The sequence below is a fragment of the Bacillus rossius genome, chromosome 1, assembly GCF_032445375.1.
Source record: "Bacillus rossius redtenbacheri isolate Brsri chromosome 1, Brsri_v3, whole genome shotgun sequence".
Classification (NCBI taxonomy): Eukaryota; Metazoa; Arthropoda; class Insecta; order Phasmatodea; family Bacillidae; genus Bacillus; species Bacillus rossius.
In genome coordinates this window covers 369015527-369036098 of record NC_086330.1, presented here as the reverse complement: position 1 = coordinate 369036098, position 20572 = coordinate 369015527, and positions in this window count along the sequence as shown.

The window sequence follows — 20572 nt, the reverse complement described above, 5'->3', positions numbered from 1 at the left end:
TTCTTGGCTGTTGAGTCAATTCTTCCCGACCAGGTCGGGGTTTTTTGTTTCCTTCGCGCACTCAGAACTGGTTTTTTTTTGCCTCCCCCTTCTTCCCCCCCCCCCCCCGATTCTTCGGTGTCAGGGGGGGGGGGGGAGAAACCACATCAAAATGAAATTTCCTGATGTCTGCAACTCTTGTTAACCTTGCTGGCTGTGATTGAGTGAAGCAGCTCTTTCAGCCTTCGACCGGCAAGGCTGTGTTATATTATAACGTCTGCAATTACTTGAAAATAACTACCATTTATACATATAATTTATCACCTCAGTCATAAGAGTGAGACGAAGTATCGTTTTGGAAACTATATTGACGCAAAAAAAAAATCATTGTCACAACTCATGAGCAAACACGCTCGGTAACTATTGACTCCTTGCTTTAGTATTATTAGTAGTACAACACATAGCCTAGTGGTTTAAGTTTAACGCCGTGGTCAGACTGCTGTGAGGGTAACCACACGAAGGTTCCACGTTGCCTTCCGCTGTGCAAGCGAAAAACACAACAACCGGTGTTGAACCCATATGTGGAAATTTTCCACAAGTAGAAATAATTCCCCGCCCGGCCGGGAATCGAACTCGTACCGGTATTGTTTTATAAATGATTGTTCTCGTTGTTACTTTTTCATTATCAGTGAACCAATCATTCCCCTTTTAATGATTTAGTTTGGACGTTTAATTATGAGTTTAAGTGACGGTTAAAAGAGTTGCAACTTTCGATGACCGTTACAAATCGAAAGTCATTCTTTTCCCGGGACTCGAACCCAGAACCCTCGCACCTGGAGCTGGCGAGCATCCATTGTGTCAATATACCACGAACTGGCATAGAATCAAACTTAACTTGATTGTGTTATCAGCTTCTCATCATATTCGTGTAAGACAATAGCACGTAGTCCTACAATACACACATTGTATTATTCCAGCTAATTTGGATCTTTTGTAATCAGCTTTGCACTCTCACTCGTGCCAGCAGACGACCCAAAATAAACGTCGAATATAGAATGCGTTGCACATATTCTAACTGAAAATGTATTAAATTACTTAATCAGGTGAGATTCTGAATAAAATAAACATATTTCGAAAATTCTAGCAAATAATTATCTACTCTGCTTTTTATTTATTATTAGAATAAACATTAGATTTTTCCATCTTCCAGTAAAATAATACGTTTTTGTAACTGTTTGAATATATTTAATTTCTGTAATTCCTATACTTTTGCGAGAAATATTAAAATGAAAATGTAAAAGAAGATCGAACCTAGAGGATATCACCCGAGCCCACAGATTACCAGTCCATACATGTTACCACTACACCCCGCTGCAGACTCAACAATTGAAGAAAAAATATCTGATAAATAGCATCTTTGTTAGATTAAAACTTTCACTGATAATTGCTGCAAAAATGTCAAGTTATTTCTATGTACTCAAACCCTACAAAGCATCCAAATAAATTAAAAACCCTAAACTTTACCTGATGTTAGAGAATTAAGGTAATTTGCCAGACTTAACTATTTGACCGTGGACAGGTGGGATCCCAGGCAACCCTACATGAGTATATAGAGGCTATGAAAGGCACCCGCTAAAATTCAAAGAGAAAGTAAGCTATATGGAAGGTGAAGGAGGAACCCCACGCAACTCTACATCACTCCATAGAGGCTGAGCAATGCACCCGCTGAAATGCAAAGAGAAAGCAAGTGCAATGGAGGTGACGGGTGGAAGCCTACGCAACTATACATCAAACTTAAAGGCTCATAAGGCACCCGCTGAAATGCAAAGAGAAAGCAAGCGCAATGGAAGGTGACGGGTGGAAGCCCACGCAACTATACATTAGTCCATAGAGACTGATAAAGGCAGGCGCTGAAATGCAAAGAGAAAGCAAGTGTGATGGATGGTGACGGGTGGAAGCCCATGTATAACTACATCAGTCTATATAGGCTACAAAAGGTACCCGCTTAAATGCAAAGAGAAAGGAAGTGTGATGGAATGTGACAGGTGGAAGCCCACACAACTCTGCATCAGTCCACAGAGACTGATGAAGGCACCCACGGAAATGGAAAGAGAAAGTAGGTGTGATGGAAGGTGACGGGTGGAAGCCCACGCAACTCTGCATCAGTCAACAGAGACTGAAAGAGGCACCTAAGGAAATGCAAAGAGAAATTAGGTGTGATGGAAGGTGACGGGTGGAAGCCCACGCAACTCTGCATCAGTCCACAGAGCCTGTGGAAGGCAACCGCGGAAATGCAAAGAGAAAGCAAATGTGATGGAAGGTGACGGGTGGAAGTGTACGCAACTCTGCATCAGTCCACAGAGACTGAGGAAGGCGGCCGCGGAAATGCAAAGAGAAAGCGAGTGTGATGGAAGGTGACGGGTGGAAGCCCACGCAACTCTGCATCCCACAGAGACTGAGGAAGGCGGCCGCGGAAATGCAAAGAGAAAGCGAGTGTGATGGAAGGTGACGGGTGGAAGTGTACGCAACTCTGCATCAGTCCACAGAGACTGATAAAGGCACCCGCTGAAATGCAAAGAGAAAGCGAGTGTGATGGAAGGTGACGGGTGGAAGCCCACGCAACTCTGCATCAGTCCACAGAGACTGAGGAAGGCGGCCGCGGAAATGCAAAGAGAAAGCGAGTGTGATGGAAGGTGACGGGTGGAAGTGTACGCAACTCTGCATCAGTCCACAGAGACTGATAAAGGCACCCGCTGAAATGCAAAGAGAAAGCGAGTGTGATGGAAGGTGACGGGTGGAAGCCCACGCAACTCTGCATCAGTCCACAGAGACTGAGGAAGGCGGCCGCGGAAATGCAAAGAGAAAGCGAGTGTGATGGAAGGTGACGGGTGGAAGCCCACGTAACTCTGCATCAGTCCACAGAGACTGATAAAGGCACCCGCTGAAATGCAAAGAGAAAGCGAGTGTGATGGAATGTGACGGGTGGAACCCCACGCAACTCTGCATCAGTCCACAGAGACTGAGAAAGGCGCCCGCGGAAATGCAAAGAGAAAGCGAGTGTGATGGAAGGTGACAGGTGGAAGCCCACGCAACTCTGCATCAGTCCACAGAGACTGAGGAAGGCGGCCGCGGAAATGCAAAGAGAAAGCGAGTGTGATGGAAGGTGACGGGTGGAAGTGTACGCAACTCTGCATCAGTCCACAGAGACTGATAAAGGCACCCGCTGAAATGCAAAGAGAAAGCGAGTGTGATGGAAGGTGACGGGTGGAAGCCCACTCAACTCTGCATCAGTCCACGGAGACTGAGGAAGGCGCCCGCGGAAATGCAAAGAGAAAGCGAGCGTGATGGAACGTGACGGGCGAAGGGCGCGAAGGGGAATGTGCGCGGCTAATGACGCCCGGCGTGCCTCGAGTAGGCGGCTGTTGGCACGATGTTGCGCCGCGCGGGAACTGTTTTCAATCAGGGTTTGCGGTCTGCCAGCTCTCTGAGCGGCCCCGCTGCTAACATAATGCTCCGAGTCGAACAAGCTGGCTGCCTCAGTGCAACAGCGACCCAAGCGCTAGACACTTTTTCTTCCTTTCTCTTGAACTCGCGTTTCTTCTCCCAAACGCACCGGACGAATGGAGTGTGTGAGTGGATTGGCTAGTACGGAGGTTAGAACATAAAATGTCTCTTTGTGTACTAGCGCGTGTCTATAAATAACACTGGCCTAGTTGGTGACGTAGTCATTTTACTATTACAGTAGTCCGGGATGCATTGCAGGGGATAACTCTTTAAAGAATTATTTGCATTATACAGTAGAACTCTGTATAACGTTTTGAAAGAGAGCAAAAGAAAAGGAAAATATTATCAGGAAAATTTTACATATGAAATATCAAGTTAACACTTATCTGTTGTTGAAATTTTTATCAATGGACTAATCACTCTATGTAAACAAATATAGAGTGTCTATAAAATAATGTCCCAGTTTAAATTATACATACAAACTTAATTTAGACTATTTACAACAAATTATACATAAAATTGAAGGTAAACTAACCTAGTTTTTCTTACAAATGTGAATATGTGAACTTTTAGTTATACGGCACTCATCCAACCCATAATCCAATTCTTCCCACACTTTTTGTTAACACGTCCGGAGTAACTGAAGCAATAGCCTTGTCAATTCTGTGTCTCAACTCTGGCAGATCATTAGGTAGCGGCGCTTTCATAAAGCCCCAAATCGCATGGCGTTGTCAGTTGAACGTGGAGGCCAGCGAAAAAGAGCTCTGTTGTCTCGACCATTACGACCAATCAAACGGTCAGGGACTTGGACGTTAAACCACTCTCGTACAAAGAGATTCCAAAGGGGAGGGTCTCCATCCTGTTGCCAAATAAAGTTTACAGGTTCGCCCTCTACTTAATGAGGAAAGAGCCATTCTTTCGCGCTGCAAGCGAGAAAACCCACAAACCAGTATCCGCGCATGCTCTTATCTAAAACGGTTCAGTTACTCTTTAATTGTGCCCTTGGTCCAAATCTCTACTACGCTTACAGTTGATACTATTAAATATTATAACTTGGACATTATTTTACGAACATACTATATAATGTTAAAACCACTTAACCAAGTCTACAATTTTTCTTTATACTTCATATGCGTTGTACTTCCAGCTTATATTTAATTGGTCTTTACAGACACACTTACACATTTCTGTAAAATTGTCTCACGATTCGTGTCAATGATGTTTAGTGTGGAAATGCCTATGTCCAATTCCTTCGTTACTCCAACACTTGTTTCTATTTTTTTGGGGGGGGGGGGGAGAAATTCCTAGTTACGAATGAAATAAATTCAACTCTTATCATAAATAGAAAACGCTTTTTTTTTGTCATTACGGAATAGTTGGCAATCTAGGAACCCCCTTCCCCTTTTTCTAAATTGCAAGGAAAGGAAGAATTTTTTTTAAGGCAAGGGTGCCAACAAATATGTAACTGCAAACGTTACGTACCTTCGATATGTTGAATAAACATCGTTAGCCAGCACTAACATGTAGCGCTAGTGTTCTGCCACTTACATTTTGTTTTTTGCATACAATCCTATTTGAACAATCTATATCAAATTGTATAACAGTGATTGTAAATTGTAAAGTAAACGATTTAACGTGTTAAACTGCACAAATGGAATAAGTGTTGGAATAGTTAGGTATTAAAAAACTTTCATTGCATATATTGAATTTAAGAAAGCAAACATGATAAGCAAGAAATGCACTATTCCTGTACATTATACAGAGGAAATAAATACATTGTTATTATGGTGGAAATGTTGGGACTTAACAAATATGATGTTATACGTAAGTAAAAAAAAAAAATATAAGCAAGAATATTATTGCAGGGTTCTACTGTTTAATTATAGTATAGTTTCGTGCAAATGCATATGAGATCGTGGGCTTACATTCATTATATAAAAAATACTGCAGACACCCCTAATCATTCCCCAATATAGTTGCACTCATTTCACGAAAACTCTCCATAGGTAGCTACTTCATAGAAATGAGTTGAAACATTCAATCATATATTATTTTTTTCGTTAGAAAAAAAATACCAGTTTCGATAGAAAAAAAGGAGGGGGGTTGTCTGTAAAGTCGGTTTACGGACGATAATTTTACGTGAGAACGTCATAAGAAAACATTCATGAAAAATTGCATACTTTTTAATTTTAAAATATTATTTACAGTTTTTGCAAATTTATTTAAATGATTTGTTTAAATATAATCACGAACAATTAGTTATATAAATAAACTGAAATCAAATCAATGTCAATAAATTGTTAATTTGAAATGACCAAATTGGACAAGTAAATCAAATTTTTTTAAATTGCAGCTTTTAAAAAGCCCGCCGTAACCTGTTTGGTATTAAAGAAGAATTTTCTCGCACGGTGGTTGGCCGGTTCTTGCACGCTCGGTTCAGGCGCGGAACGTGACAATGAGTCGTGCTTTTTCGTGCGTGCAGCCGGCGTTCATCGATCTATAAGACGTAATCAACGTCAAGAAGTTTGAATGCACTGTGTAACGTGCTGAAATGAGTGTATTACACGAGGGGTGTTTACAACTTGCAACACGTCTCTCTTGTTACCTGGGGAACGTCCAGCGCTAGCAAGCCAGGAAGAGGAGCTGTTTCCGAGCCACACTGTAGCTCCGTCTTCCGAGCCGCCCTGTAGCGCTCTCTCGCGCCACCCTGCCTGCTGTTTGCACAGGACCTCCGCTGCCCACGGAATACCAACACCAGGAATTTATTGATAAAAATTCTTCTCCCTTAACAAACACATTCTTCTATACCGGCGGGTCCGTCTCGAGAGGTTTAGAAAACCCTTTCTCAGGCATTCTGACGCCATCCAGCCGCTACAAGTCCTTATTCAAATGGCGTTTACGTTAAATATTTTTATTGTTCCTTCAAAACACGTTTCATTACTAAGCGCCTGTAACACCGCGCCTTCACAGCTCGACTGAGGCTGCAAACGGCTCGCCTGTTGTACGGCGCGAGTATCAATCGGGAAATTTTTAGATTTTTTTCCTCCCCTTGCAGATATAGCGTTAATTTCCTTTGTTACTGTCGCGACAGATATTTATCTCCCTAATCTTTACTCGCAGTTGCCATTAGTTGAATTGTTTTTATATCCACATTTTTGCGATCTTCTCAGTGTGTTTTAAGATCTTCGTTGCTACCTTTGAATATATATACTGTATAGAAGTCGCGAGCGGATAGGATTTACTCTACGTTTTTCAGAAGCGTATGATGAGCAGCTTGGGAACTTCACCGCTGCAGTGCGCTGCCGTAACGCCCTGTTTCGTCTTAGTTGTTATTTATACGTTAGAGCGCAGCACTGTCGTCCGCTGTCATTCCCCGCACCCCCCACCCATATTCACTGCAGCTCAACGTCGTTCAACAGGAGGGGGAAGGGGTGTCTGAAGAGTTCGACACTTGTCCGCTAGGGACCACCACAAGTCGATGCCCTAGAGATGGTGGCGATTGCGGCGGTGAATTAACCAACTACCTCAAAACCGTATTAGAATTTTAACCTGGGCTGGCGACTTCTATACAGTATATATATTCAAAGTTGCTACTAAGGTTATTTTTTTTGTGTGTTTCTTTGTATAACCTTGTCCGCATGTGTGCTGTAGTGGCTGTCCATGTTTGGCATTATATTTGAATACCATTCACATTGTAAACACGAATTCACGTGTTAAGTGAGGAACTTTCATTTTTTGGAATGTCTGTCGGACGATCATTATCATTAACGAAAATTTTTAAACTACTTAGTTTTCTCTCTCCCCCTCTCTCTCTCTCTCTCTCTCTCTCCCCCCCCCCCCCCCCCCCCTTTTGTCGATTCAGTCTCGACACTTCTAGAAGCGGAAAAAATGAGCTTTTGACTCCCGGTGACGACAACGTCAATAAACTAACTTTGATTGGGGGCAGGTGACTTGTGGGAAATGCCTGCGTCAGCATTCGCGGTAACTTGCAAACGACATGACATCCATTATCCACGCTGCGGGCGTCAGTCGACACGTCATCAGTACTTCATCGACGAGTTCGTGGAGGGGGGAGGGAGGAGGAGGAGGAGGAGGAGGAGGAGATTTGAAAAAATGAAAAAAAAAAAAGTCATTTATGGGGACTGTCGACAGAAGTGAAAACTTATAATTTTGTTTTGAAATGTGCAATATGAAATCATTTCTACTTCAAATGTACGCAAGAAAATGATTTTGGTATTTTATCACTAGCATGTCGGTGACGCGAACCCATAAGTTTTGCCCCTACCAATAATAACTTTAAAACTAGAAGAAATGAAGTTTTTTCATTGAAATAATAAAAAATTACTAACTTAAATCTACAAATAATCAACATTATTTCTAATAAATCAATAACCTGACATTTGAAGAAATTCACATCGTAAATAAATAAACAAAAGAAAAAACATAACCTCAACTTAACTAGGTACCTACTAAAAAATATCTAATACTCGCAATATGTACCACACAATAACGTTAAAATTTCCTTGGGAAAATAAAGATAAAATAAAAAACTTGTATCTTTAAAAATAGAATAAATTAAGTTTTATCATTGAAACATAAAAAAATTAACACCTCACGTGACCATGTCGTTGACGACTTACATGAATTTGCTCCCTACCCAAAACTTCCTATAGAAGTTTTAACTTCAAAAATTCAATTTTTGCACTTAACGTAAACAAGTGGTTTGTTTGTTACATCATAACTCAACATGCATTAACTTTGTAATTCCAGGTGTTGTAACAGTTCACCTCGCATCACCCTAAATAACACATGGCATTAACAGAGTTGTTCTGACTGGACCCGCCCACAACAGCAGCAGCCCACAAACTACGGACGCGTTAAAAAATTCGCGTGTCCACCTGCAGCGCACGACCTCCAGCAGTGCTGATAACGTCTAAGGGCTTAGGAAGCAGCCAATTGTCTGGTCGGCTGAGTGTGGCAGGGTGTGAAGGTGGGGTCTAAGCTGGGATGGGTAGCCTCAGTCTCTGGACATAGCTGGATCTCCAACACCTCACCTGTCTCGCGCATACGTCGTATTCCGTATACACTTCAATCGAACATAAAATTACGCTTATAAAGTCTATCTTACAGGTCTACGTAGACATTTCAAAACACAGTGTTCGCATAGCAAAAATAAATTATATATACGAGTCGTGCCGTGCGGCCTGAAACGGACTCCCCGAGCCGTCGGGGAAAGGGGGAAAGGGGGGGGGGGGCTAGCCTCTGGCCTAGTTAGTTTGAGGCATCGTGAGAAAGAAAATAAAACACGTATATACTGCAGCGTCAAGTAGGGCTACACACATGACAGTAAGTATAAGGGTGAGGAAAAAACAGTCTTTAAACACGGAAATAAACCCCTATGATATATTCTCGGTCAGTCACATTTGGCTCAAGTTGCATATTACAACGTAGCACTTAATCCAAAGGCACGGGCTAATCCCACGAAAGTGCATTTTTTAAGCAAATTGACACGAGGCGTTATTATGTAAGTTAATATCATTATTCAACTGGATAAAATATTTTTTTTCTTCTACAAGGAAATAGGTTAGCTAACCAATTACCAGTATATTTTTTATCATAAATGATTTCAGAGTATCAAGCTCAGCTGTCAAACTAAGACATGTTTGAAACGTTTAGAAGTTCATTAGATTTACTATTATTTACAAATGCAGATCTTAAAACAATAGTATAGGTCACTGTTCAGGATTAAGTACCACATCTTTTTTACCAGATGCTGCAAGGAGCAATAAAAGTATGACAGCTAAGTATTCTTAAAAAAAAGTGAAATAACGATTGAAACGTGATTAGCTAGTACGGTTTTGCATGAATTGCTTTTGACGTGACGTCTAATAAATCGATGAACGCCGGCTGCACGCACGAAAAAGTGTCCCGTAACGCACATTGTCCGACTACGATGTGTCCCGTTACGCTCATTGTACGCTTGCGCCGCAAATCACTTCCACTCGATTGGAACAACCATCGATTTGACTTTTCAATCATGTTTTCGTCGTTTGAATTATTAATATTATGTAATTTAACGATCGTCCACCGATTTTCAGCACAATCGGTTCGGTTATTTAAATGTAATGTTGAATTCTCAAATACGTTTTTGTACGAACAATGGTGTTTTACAGTTACACATTATAATTCAAATTACAACGGGGATATTTTGCACAATGATTTTAAAAAATATTGTAACACCTTATAAATACGTTTGGTGTATTTGGGATGCGTATTTGTTATAAAATCATATTATAAAAACGAAATAATATTATTCCCCTACGGTGCTGTAATCTACGGTGACGGACGCGAACCGAACGAATCGCGCCAATCCACCCGCTTCCGCGGCAACCAGGCACTCGTTAATCCATATTTTTCTTTGTTTATCACGAGGGGCATTATTATTAATGAATTATAAATAAAATTTCGTGCTCGGGGCCACAATTGCATATTATTTTCAGCACTGGAAGACATAAAAACGTAAAATATTCTCAACGAATTTTAATCTGTGGTTTTCATTGCTTATTACAACAACAATTTTGGCAATAAAGGTTAATTATTCTTGCATTTTAAAAATCTGATTACTAGTATAATTTCAAGTATTTATTCTTTTATCATCAAAAAAAATAGAATCTGTCGGCGAGTGCAGTAATAATAGGTTTTGTTATAATTGAATAATGAATTATGGTGATTCATATAATTGATGATAGATATTTGAATACAGTTTATTTATATGAACATTTGTTTATAATTATATTTAAACTTTAAAGCTAAACGCCAGTTTTTAAAATTGATTACAAGTCATCCACACGTGAACTGTTTCCTCGACTGTTTATAAAGTGAAGTGAAAAGTTAATGTGGTTTTCATTGCTTATTACAACAACAATTTCGGCAATAAAGGTTACCTAATTATTCTTGTTTTTTAAAATCAGATTACTAGTATAATTTCAAGTATTTATTCATTTATTATTTAAATAAAAATGATTCAATTCTATTCATAAAAGTATGCAACCATTTCATCAATGTTTTGTTATAAAGTTGTCACGTTAAACTATCGTCCGTAAACCGACTTTTCAGACAACCAATTTTTTATTATTGCGACAGAATCACATCGTGAATGCTCGCGGCTAAAACAGAGAGTAAAGACAAGGAAGTACGGGCCAGCGCGAACGAACAAACCTCCACGCACGAGCTGCAGCAATACGTCACCTCTGTACCTCCTTGGGGCCGCAGCGGCGATCCGCCCCGCACCGCTCCAGCGACGCCATCCTCCGAGACCGCGCGCCTCGGTGGGCCGACACTCCGACACCCCGACACTCCGACACTCCGACAGTCGACAGGTTGACACAACACACGCCGATCACCGCACAATGAGGTCAAAAGAATCCGCCCGCCAGGACTGGCGGCCGACAAGCCAGAGGGGAACACACGACGACACCCTCACTTCCTGACTACCTGGTCGTCCCCTCCACTGACCGCAAGCTGTGTACTGCCTGCGTGAACAATCCTGCGCCGGGGGGGGGGGGGGGGGGGGGTTACATGAGACACCCTCACTTCCTGACTACCTGGTCGCCCCCTCCACTGGCCGCAAGCTGTGTACTGCCTGCGTGAACAATCCTGCGCCCAGGGGGATTCACACGAGACACCATCACTTCCTGACTACCTGGTCGCCCCCTCCACTGGCCGCAAGCTGTGTACTGTCTGCGTGAACAATCCTGCGCCCAGGGGGGGGTCACATGAGACACCCTCACTTCCTGACTACCTGGTCTTCCACCTCCACTGGCCGCAAGCTGTGTACTGCCTGCGTGAACAATTCTGCGCCTAGATGGATTCACACGAGACACCCTCACTTCCTGACTACCTGGTCGCCCCCTCCACTGGCCGCAAGCTGTGTACTGCATGCGTGAACAATCCTGCGCCCAGATTGATTCACACGAGACACCCTCACTTCCTGACTATCTGGTCTTCCCCCTCCACTGGCCGCAAGCTGTGTACTGCCTGCGTGAACAATCCTGCGCCCAGGGGGGGTCACATGAGACACCCTCACTTCCTGACTACCTGGTCTTCCACCTCCACTGGCCGCAAGCTGTGTACTGCCTGCGTGAACAATCCTGCGCCTAGATGGATTCACACGAGACACCCTCACTTCCTGACTACCTGGTCGCCCCCTCCACTGGCCGCAAGCTGTGTACTGCCTGCGTGAACAATCCTGCGCCCAGATGGATTCACACGAGACACCCTCACTTCCTGACTACCTGGTCGCCCCCTCCTCAGACCGCAAGCTGTGTACTGCCTGCGTGAACAATCCTGCGCCCAGGGGGGGGGGTCACATGAGACACCCTCACTTCCTGACTACCTGGTCGCCCCCTCCACACGCCGCAAGCTGTGTACTGCCTGCGTGAACAATCCTGCGCCCAGGGGGGTCACATGAGACACCCTCACTTCCTGACTACCTGGTCACCCCCTCCACACGCCGCAAGCTGTGTACTGCCTGCGTGAACAATCCTGCGCCTAGATGGATTCACACGAGACACCCTCACTTCCTGACTACCTGGTCGCCCCCTCCACTGGCCGCAAGCTGTGTACTGCCTGCGTGAACAATCCTGCGCCCAGATGGATTCACACGAGACACCCTCACTTCCTGACTACCTGGTCGCCCCCTCCTCAGACCGCAAGCTGTGTACTGCCTGCGTGAACAATCCTGCGCCCAGGGGGGGGGGGTCACATGAGACACCCTCACTTCCTGACTACCTGGTCGCCCCCTCCACACGCCGCAAGCTGTGTACTGCCTGCGTGAACAATCCTGCGCCCAGGGGGGTCACATGAGACACCCTCACTTCCTGACTACCTGGTCATCCCCTCCACATGCCGCAAGCTGTGTACTGCTTGCGTGAACAATCCTGCACCCAGGGGGGTTACATGAGACACCCTCACTTCCTTACTACCTTGTCGCCCCCTCCACACGCCGCAAGCTGTGTACTGCTTGCGTGAACAATCCTGCACCCAGGTGGATTCACACGAAATACACTCACTTCCTGACTACCTGGTCGCCCCCTCCACACTACGCAAGCTGTGTACTGCTTGCGTGAACAATCCTGCACCCAGGGGGGTCACATGAGACACCCTCACTTCCTGACTACTTGGTCACCCCCTCCACATGCCGCAAGCTGTGTACTGCTTGCGTGAACAATCCTGCACCCAGGGGGGTCACATGAGACACCCTCACTTCCTTACTATCTTGTCGCCCCCTCCACACGCCGCAAGCTGTGTACTGCCTGCGTGAACAATCCTGCACCCAGATGGATTACACGACGACACCCTCACTTCCTGACTACCTGGTTGCCCCCTCCACTGGCCGCAAGCTGTGTACTGCCTGCGTGAACAATCCTGCGCCCTGAGAAGTCAATAGCTAGGGATCATGTCATATTAGACTAGTATGTAGATAACTGTGAAGTCTATCCCACCTAATTTTCTTTTTAATCAAACTTTTTTTGTTATGATAAGAAATCCTGTGGGAGCACTGACTACAGATGTACCAGATATCTGGTATGTCTGCCAATACTGCTTGTAGCAGCGCTAACGTAGAATGGACGCAGATTTCGGGGCTGTTCAGTACCGAATTTTCGTGGCCAACATTTAACGGGCATTCAACCACGTGACACTGGCCACGCCGCCATTTTGAGGTCATTTTGCTGCGTTTCGAGATTTCCATTTAGTATAATAACTTATGACTCGGAGAAGCTACGACGTTCGTTTGAGTTTCAATCGTCAGCTCTCGTCAAAATCTATCGATTGCACATATAAAACATTAGTTACAGTGAATATAGACCTATGTGGTGTTAAAAATAAAAAATAAAATAGTTGCTATCAGAAACAAAACATGGCAACCCGAAGGACTTCTTAGTGTTCAAACATGATTTTAACATAAGGTAACCGGGGGGAAGATGCCTGTCTGGGGAAGATGCCTGAGGCGGACGTATTTCCGAACAAAAACACAGATATCAGCTCCAACCGCGTAGCGAGACAGCGCTGAACGTGTACAAGAAGCCACGAGGAGTCACGGCGTGTAGGACCCTTTTTCATCGTTTTATGGTTAAATATATGAAGATATTGAATGGTGAGTACGTATCTTATAATATTTTATTACCATTTCGTAAGACGTAAGAAATTTAATTTATATTTATGCATAAAACTAGTGGCATACGAAGATTCAACACTCTTTAACGCATTTGAAGTGAAGTGTGGCGATTCCCGCTGAGAATATTGGAGTAAAAAAAATGTCAGTGGCGTGTTACCCCAATACGTGGGGTAAAATGCCACATCAAGTGGCATCTTCCCCCATGATAATGTATTATAATTCCATGTTGATAACAATATTATTTCTGTGTATTAACTACTTTTTAGCAAAGCTTTTAATTCTACACCTTTTCCCAAACAGGTTATTCCCCGCAGGTACGAGAGGAAAACGGATCTTGCGTCCTGGTCGGAAGAAAACTTACTTCTTGCTTCTGAAGATGTGAAAAACGGGAAAATGAAAGTATGGGATGCGTCCCAGTTTCATCACATAGCCTACAGAACATTGAAAAGACGAATTGATGCTGGAAATGTTACTAAAGGAGCACACTGAAATGAAATTAGCTGGATACGACTGGCTACAGCTGTTTTTGAAACGTCAACCTGAAGTAACACTTAGGAAGGCACAGGGTATCTCCATCGCACGTGGACTTGGAATGTCCCGTAAATAAGTTGACAACTATTTTCAAGTGCTTTTGCATGTTTGTGATGAAAATGACTTTCTCAGTGCCCCAAGGAAGATTTACAACATGGGCGAGTGTGGTCTTCAAATCAACAGGTCGAGTGATAGCTACCAAAGGTAATAGAGATGTTCACCATGTTATACCTGGAGAGAAAGGTGAGACGATCAGCGTAATTGCTTGTTGCAATGCCGAAGGGATCTTCTTGCCCCCATACAGCAATTTTAAAGGAAAAAGAAAGAAGCCTGAATTTGAAGACGGCCTGCCACCTGGCTCACACATCAAAATGAATTAAATGTCTGCTTGCGTAAATACTGAGATATTTTTTGACTGGTTAAAAATACATGTTTTGCCTCGAAAGGAAGCAGGAAAGTGTTTGCTTGTTTTGGATGGTCATAGTTCCCACTGCTCAGATGTTGATGTACTGGACTTCGCTGCAGACAACGACATAATACTAATCTGCCTTCCAAGCCACACAACCCAGTATCTGCAACCCTTAGACCGGTCGTTTTTCAAATCTTTGAAGACATTTTGGCAGCAAGCTGTAAACACTTGGATTTACAGCAACCCCGGCAGAAAACTGACACGTCTCCAATTTGGAACATTGTTGAATTCAGCTTGGAGTCGAACCGCAACAATGGGCAATGGTAGTGCAGGATTTTCTGCTTGTGGCATCTATCTTTACAACCCGCAAAAAATTCCTGCACACGCTTTCGCTCTATCAGACAATGCTTCTGGTAACAACCTAAATACAGCAGCATATGCTGATAAAGTTGTTACAAGTGAAAATTCTTCTGCTCTTACAGAAAATGTCACGATGCCTATTGCATCGACAACTGCTTCTTGCTCCTATGCTCCTGAAAACGAGGCAACTGATTTGGCCAATGATGTGTCAATACATTCGACAAATAAAGATAACAGCATGAGTTCCTTCGAAGAAATATTGCCTGTTCCTGTTCTTACTTTGCCTAAGCCAACCGGTCGTAAGAAGCAAACAGCAGTGGTCTTGAATTCACCAGCAAGACTAATGGACATGCGAAAATCACAACTTCAAAAGGATATCAAGATGAAAAACAAGATGAAACAACATGCCAAAGAGAAAACGATCAAACGTGCTCCCCAAAGAAACAGAAAGAGGAAAGTGAGCTCGTCGACTTCGTCTAGTGGCGAAACTTGCCAAGATAGTAAGAGTGACAGTGAACTAGATAGTAGTGATGATTTTTGTGCAGTATGTAATGGGTACTTCTATGCTAAAAAAGGTCCTAAGTGTGACTGGATCCAATGTGTTGCATGTAGAAAATGGTTTCATGAAGATTGTAGTTCAGAAATTTACATTGTGATACGTGTTAGGTATGCCATGATGTTCTTCAACAGAGTTTTGTAAACAAAGTGTTATTTTGTGTAAATCTGTATGTTATATTTACTATAAAAACCAATATAACTACTTTTTCTTAACACACTCATATTTTTAATATCACTGTTTAGTTTACAGATGGTGGCATTTTCCCCCATATCAAGTGGCATCTTACCCTTACTATTGGGGGAACATGCCACTCATACGGGCCTTAACATTTGGTTAATTTTTATTTCCATTTATTTTTTTTCGAGACTTTTCGTCCATTTCTGACATACACAAATGTACAACGAAAATTGTATCCTAATGCTAAATTTTTTTTCATGTGTAATTCGAAATTTGTGAGTTTAAAACCCCTTAACTGTGGCATCTTCCCCCGAGTTACCTTATATAAAAACAGCGTATTTAATATTTTGTATGGAAAATATTACCTGTTACGTACACGTATTCACGTGAAACACACGGCCGTGTCCACGACACAGACACACCCCCTTTTCCCCCCTGAAGATGTCCGGGTAGGGAATCCTTCTTTTCACAGACGAGAGAGCCAAACGTCCGATCGTGCATCTTCGTTTTTTTTTGTTCATTGTAAATAAATATGGCGGTGTTGATAAAAGGAAAGACCATAAACAAGGCAACGGTATTTATTTGTACGCCGCCATATTTTTCGTTTGCCGTGTGGCCATGAAATGGGACTATGATATCAATTCATGCATTTTAATGAACTGCACATTAAGAATTGTTGCTTTGGTAATGTTCACATGAAATGAAGTCAGTTTCCTTCCCTTTTCTTTTTCTGCATATGCCCTCGATGCTGATTGGCCAGTGTCACGTGGTTGAATGCCCTTTAAATGTTGGCCACGAAAATTCGGTACTGCGCAGCCCCGAAATTTGTGTCCACTCTACGTTAGCGCTGCTACAAGCAGTATTGGCAGACATACCAGATATCTGGTACATCTGTAGTCAGTGTTCCCACAGGATTTCTTATCCTAACAAAAAAAAAGTTTGATTAAAAAGAAAATTAGGTGGGATGGACTTCACAGTTACCTACATACTCGTGGCGTCACGGCGGGCGAGGAGCACCAGCTTTCGGGCGGGGCGGGGCGGGGCGACGGACTGCAACGAGGGCAAGTGAGGAGGCAAGGCTCCTGCAAGTCACCGCCGGGCGCGCCTCCAGAGGGCCCCGCGCCCTGCCAAGGTCGCCCGCAGGAGCGGAGCTGCCCACGCCAAGGACGACTCCTGCGACCTCTCTCGGGCCTCTGCACAGCACTGCCATAACTTAGAAACACACAACTTAGAATTTTTTAACTTATGACAGTTCTAAGTTATGACTTTCTACGTTACGACGTTTCTAAGTTGTGTGGTTCTGCGTTGCGTGTTTCTAAGTTATGTGTTTCTAAGTTATGTGTTTCTAAGTTATGACTGTTATAAGTTGTGTGTTTATAAGTTGTGATAGTTCTAAGTTGTGACTTTCTAAATTATAACGTATCTAAGTTGTGTGGTTCTGCGTTGTGTGTTTCTAAGTTACATGTTTCTAAGTTATGACAGTTCTAAGTTGTGTGTTTCTAAGCTATGACAGTTATCAGTTGTGTGTTTCTAAGTTGTGATAGTTCTAAGTTGTGACTTTCTACGTTATGACGTTTCTAAGTTGTGTGGTTCTGCGTTGTGTCTTTCTAAGTTATGACAGTTCTAAGCTGTGTGTTTCTAAGTTGTGATAGTTCTAAGTTGTGACTTTCTACGTTATGACAGTTCTAAGTTGTGTGTTTCTAAGTTGTGATAGTTCAAAGTTGTGACTTTCTATGTTATGACGTTTCTAAGTTGTGTGGTTCTGCGTTGTATGTTTCTAAGTTATGATATTTCTAAGTTGTGTGTTTCTAAGTTACGTGGATTTTTCCAAGTTTTCTAAGTTATGACAGTTCTAAGTTGTGACTTTCTAAGTTATGTGTGGTTCCCAGCGAGCCGATCAGCGTCTCTTTACGAACACCACCGCCATTTGTATTCAACCTGAACTATCTAGTGTTTTAACTGGACTGTGACTTTTGATGTAAGCTTTTGGACATACGCCATTGCTAAGCACATGTATGTCTGTAGAAGAAAACTAAAAAAATACCCAAAAGACAAAAACACAAATTAAGCAAAAAGATTGCTGTTGTCAACAGGATATATACACCACAGAATATTCCAAAACAGAAATATGGTTAACAAACAAAGAAGAAACAAAGAAAAATGGACTAAGAGAACAAAAAAAAACCACAAATGATGACAGCACAAAAAAAAAATTGAACCCAAAAAAATTCAGCTCAACAGTTGAAAAGAGACAAAAACACGACAAAACGAAAAGACGAAACGAACACGATAGTTTTCCAAAACAGAATAGAACGAAAAAAAAAAAAAAAAAACACAAATTAGCAATGGCGTATGTCCAAAATCTTACGTCAAGTGATGCACCCCCATTGCACAAATCTTTCAAAGATAATAACTCGACTGTACAAGCTAAAATACCAACCGTTTGATCAATTCCACTTGTGGTCAAGTTGCGTTTCATGATTTCGTCTCTAACACGTGTGTGTGTGTGTGTGTGTGTGTATGTATATAATATTTTGACGATGAAAAAAGGCTAAACCGTGTGTTTTCACTGACAATTTTTCGGTATCAGATTTTTTAAACCTATTGATGTTAGTGGAATAGGGAAGTGCAGGAATTTTTGGAGTGGAAACTTCTTTACCCGCGTTGAGCGATTTTTTTGGTATGGGCAAAACTTACGGGTTCGCGTCACCGACATGCTAGCGACGTGTTGCGCCAGACTGGCGACGCGCACCGGCCTGTATAAATGTATATCTACGCATGCATACACTAATACATTCATTGTATATACTCGACTGCATCATGTGCGTGTTGGACTCTTTTCTTGGATGGGTAAAATCTTGAGAGAGTTCGCGTCACTGACATGCTGTAGTAGCAGTAAGTGAAGTTAAATCGACCGCGTGAAAAGTTTCATTTGTGTATACTGTGTGCATTGCCCAGCGAACACATGACCTAGGTCTGACATCGCTGGCAAGTCATAGCTAGGTAATGAATTTTTAAGTAATTTTGACTTACCACTGACATCTGTTGTGACTGAAAAAAATTATGCAAGGATAAATGATATCATGCTGACATCATACTGATATAATATCAAAATCATTTTCTTACGTACATTTGACGTAGAAATGAAGTTTTAAGTTTTCACTTCTGTCGACAGTTTCCTTGACTGCCTTTTTTTTTTTTTTCTATCTTTGAGAGTCCAGGTGACCGATTGAAGTCCCATAAATAGAGACCGGCAAAATTCGCGAATTCATTTCGCGACAGGCTAAAATACAAATAGTTGTACCTCAGTGCTGCCTCTGCCATTGGCTCACAACTCACCTGGATGACTCTGGGCCAATGAGAAACACCCGACCAAAGCTTTATCGAATCACAGGCTGCTACGTTGGGACGTCTTACAAGACAGCAGCCAATGAGCGGGTGACATCTGACCGAATGTACGTAGAACTGTGGAGCTCATCCTGGAGGTCATTTAAACCCGCGAATATTTCCTGGCTGTACCCATAGAGGCGCGGCACCGACCAGTAGAGGCGAAGAGGCGCCCTTAGCGCCCTCGCACCAGCCGCGCGCGCACTGCAGTCGGGGCCTCTGACGTCGACCCACCTCGCGGACTGCTGTCTCTCCTGTCGTCGTCGACGAGGCGACTGCGCTGCTAGCTGTGTGGTGAGCGCGCAGGCTCACTGATGCTAGAGACACGGAAAATTCGCGGGTTCATTTCGTGTTATGCTAAAATTCAAATAATTATACCTTAGTGCTGCTTCTGTCATTGGTTCACTGTTAATCTGGAAGAATGAGGGCCAATTAGTAGGGACCGGAAAAATTCGCGGGTTCAATGACCTGCAGGATGAACTCCATAGTTCTACCTACACTCGGTCAAACGCCACCCACTCATTGGCTGCTGTCTTGTGAGACGTCCCAACGTAGCGGTCTGTGATTCGATAAAGCTTTGGTCGGGTGTTTCTCATTGGCCCAGAGTCATCCAGGTGAGTTGTGAGCAAATAGCAGAGGCAGCACTGAGGTATAACTATTTGTATTTTAGCCTATCGCGCAACGAACCCGCGAGACCCTCACTCATAGAAGTGTCGAATCACAGGCCACCCAGTTGAGACGACTCACAAGTCAGCAGCCAATGAACAGTTGGCGTTTGCCCGAGTGTGTAGAGGATATTGGAGTCTATCCTGGAGGTCATTGAACCAGCGAATTTTTCCGGGTCTCTACGGTAATGCAATACAAGGGCATTCTTCAATCTGGTCCGTGCGATTCCTTTCTTAATTTCGTATTTCTACTCATTCGAGACAGAACCGCCATATCGCATCAAGACGTAACTGTTGCAATTATCGAAACGGCAGCCATCTTGAATATCTTTGTTTATTATCCGATTTTAACGAGAAATAAAGTTAAAATTTATAAAAAAAAAATATTAAGCCAAATTTAAATAAAAATATTTTAAAATACCGTTGCATTTTTCTTTTATGCCCGCCATCTTGGATTCTAGAAACGTTGCTCGTTACGTTATGTCCGTCATCATGAATGAGTATTATGTTATCGTTACACTTTACGTTATGTCCACCATATTGGATTCTAGATCGTTGCACTTTTCGTTACGGCGGCCATCTTTAAAATCCGTAATTTTTATGCAATAAAATTCGGGAAAATATTTTAAAATTTATAAAAAAAATTAATGAATCAAAATTAAAAAAAATGTTTTAATAAAAACTCACTTATGTTCTCGGTTTAAACCAGGTGAGGTTTAAAATAAAAAAAATCGATAGATCCTTCCCCCAAAGAAATGCATTTGTGACAATTTTTGTTAAGTCTAGGTTATAATATTTATCAGGTTTATTTTGCATATACCTAA